We start from the raw sequence: 2,993 nt of genomic DNA, 5'->3' as shown, positions 1-2,993 counted from the left end.
GTAAACAATGATTTATACCTCAAATATGCGCAATTTTCGAAAAAACATAGATTTATTGTATACATGTTATAAGACTGTCATCTGATGAAGTGTTTCTTGGTTAGTGACTAATTATATCTCTATTGGTCAGTTTTTGTGATAGCTACCCTATGCGGTAAAAAAATTGTGAAAATATGCGGTTGAAGCTTTTGCTATGCTATTGTGTTTAGCTAATAGAAATACATATTGTGTTTTCGCTGTAAAACATTTTAAAAATCGGAACTGATGGCTGGATTCACAAGATGTGTATCTTTCATTTGGTGTCTTGGACTTGTGATTTCATGATATTTATATGCTAGTATTTACTTGTGGCGCTATGCTAGGCTATGCTAGTCAGCTTTTTTACTGATGAGGATGCTCCCGGATCCGGGATGGTGACCAAGTAGAAGTTAAGGTATGCACCTGATTGGCAACGACGTTCAGATATTCTGCGGCATTCAAACGTTTATCTTCCAGTATCGCTGGGGCCCATGTCTGCAACTAAATCATACCCTACAACCTCAAACTGCCACCACAGTAATTACGTTAGGTTTCAGCAGGGTCACTCTATTTCATGGAATCGGAGGTCTACCACGTGAAGTGGCCACTCGTTTATTGAAATGTTTTTACTCCAAACACACAGGGTCCCAGTGGAGAAATGGAAACAGTGCCAACAAAAGAGGAGAGTTGTTAAATGTTACCTTGATTAAGCAACTCTTTGTGTTTAAACACAAAAGGAGACTGAAGGTGACAACTATATTGACATGTACTTTAGCGGGCACGTTGTTCTAAAATAATATTCTGACTGAAGTAGTTATCTTGAAACAAGTAGCCATCTTTCAGCTGGCATAATATGGACATGTTACGCTTTGCAATGTTAATGACAATGGATTAGTGATCGAATAGCGGCAGACGTGACAAAATGTTTAGCAAATTCAATTTTACAGAGTTAAAATGTAATTACGTTAGGTCAAAGTTCACTGTAGTATCCTGTAAACTAGTGTTTTCCGTAACTCGTAGCTGACGTAATATGGACATGTTTTGCAATGTTACTGACAATGGATTTTTTTCTGATTTTTCAGGGGGTGCTGCAGCACCCTCAACACTCCTACTTCCCACGGATATGTCCTGATATGAAAGATGAGGTCATTATGCTTCCAAAACGTACTGCTAGCGATGAGTGTTAATGTTCAGATCGAGAGTTGGGGCTCTTAAAACTCTCCAGAAGACGCCTTCGTCCAATGACTTATGTTTCTCAAAGTCTGATTTAGCGTTTACTTGTGTAAATTACTGTTACATACCAAAGAAAATCAGGAAGCCTGTCTAGACTTGGATAGCTTTGAATTAGCTAAATAAACCAAGTTGAGTGAATGTTATTGTTTGTTAGCCATACTGTTACATAGCTAGCTAAGTTAGTTAACGTTGGCTTGCTAAATAATTCATGAAATAGTATGAAGCAAGTTAGTTAGTGAAATAAAAACATCTATTTAAGGTGTAAAGTGGTGTCTTTTCAATGTTATCAGCTGTGATTTATCGTAGCTACGTGTCTGGTTTATTTGTAAATGTGTTTAGAGTCAACACACTTGCCACAAAACAACTGGGAACTCAGAAAACGAGCTCCAACTGGGAAAAATAGATTTGATACGGTCATCCAACTCAGAATTCCAATATGGCTGCCAATGCAATGCCATATATGGATATGTGTGTGTGACGTCTGAACTCAGTAGCTCATTGGTCCTAACGATTTGTTTACGTTTTTTGCATCGTCACCCATCTAGTTATTTGTAGCTAGCTAGCTAGTGCTAGCTAAACAATTGCCAGCAGATCGTTTTGTGAATAGAACTCGTGTGCATCGCAATCAAATGAAACCGATGAAATCTATCTATACCTATTTCTAACGAGCCATATCTCTTGACTGTGTTGCAGGCTACATGCATATTTGTGGTGTTTAACAAGGTGTTAGAAGTGGTTTTATATCAAATTTACCTGCGCATGTACCTAGCTACCAGCCTGTAACTATATTGCAGTGTCTTTCAGAGTCGATATCAGAGATTCAACAAGGTTGTTCTGAGACCTAACAAACATTGTTTACCAAAACCAATTTAAAATACAAAAACAACAAACCACAACGGGACATTTCCTTAATCCCACCTGGCCTATCAGAGGTTAAGATGGAGCCACCAGCAAATTGCTTACACCTATCCAATACGTCTATATCTACACAACAAGTTTCTAAGGGCTACGGTTTATTTGGGTTTCAGGGATTAGTGCCAATGGTCCAAGACCCAGATCAACACTGCATTTATGTGGTCTAATGGCCAACCCCACAATAACAACAGACTCTATCTGCGCTATTAGGTATAATAGGCCTGACTATACTAGGGTTAGTAGGGATCAGGCTTTCCTGACCTRTCATGGTATGTAGGGCATTGGTCACCAACCCTGTTCCTGGAGAGCCACAGGGCATGCAGTGGAGGGTTTGTAAGTGTTGGGCTTGACCCCACTGCTTACCCCACAGCTCCACATGGTTAAACAGTGTCTAATGTGATGTCACAGCATGCTATTTAATTACTCTACAACATAGCTACAAGTTTAAGAGCAGGTAAGGTAAGTCGACTAGGCCTACTTATTATAGGCAGGGTTGGATGATGACCACTTAGTACCCGCAGGGCAGGTCATCAGTTACCTTGGTCTTTAAGGGGAGGGCAATATCTGTACTTGCAACGTCATCGTAGGTTAAGACTGATTCGTCAGTGTGTGTTAGCATTAATAACTGCATTAAAACCTGAAATGTTTATTTGTAAATGTTTCATGATGTATCTGATCATTTATGTGCCGGAGCGGTCTCAGGCACTGCATCTCAGTGCTAGAGGCGTCACTACAGACCCTGGTTCGATCCCAGGGTGTATCACAACCGGCCGTGATCGGGAGTCCCATAGGGCCGCTCACAATTGGCCCAGCATAGTCCAGGTTAT

This window comes from Salvelinus sp. IW2-2015, linkage group LG30 (genome assembly GCF_002910315.2).
Source record: "Salvelinus sp. IW2-2015 linkage group LG30, ASM291031v2, whole genome shotgun sequence".
Classification (NCBI taxonomy): Eukaryota; Metazoa; Chordata; class Actinopteri; order Salmoniformes; family Salmonidae; genus Salvelinus; species Salvelinus sp. IW2-2015.
Note: the sequence above shows the minus strand (reverse complement) of the source record.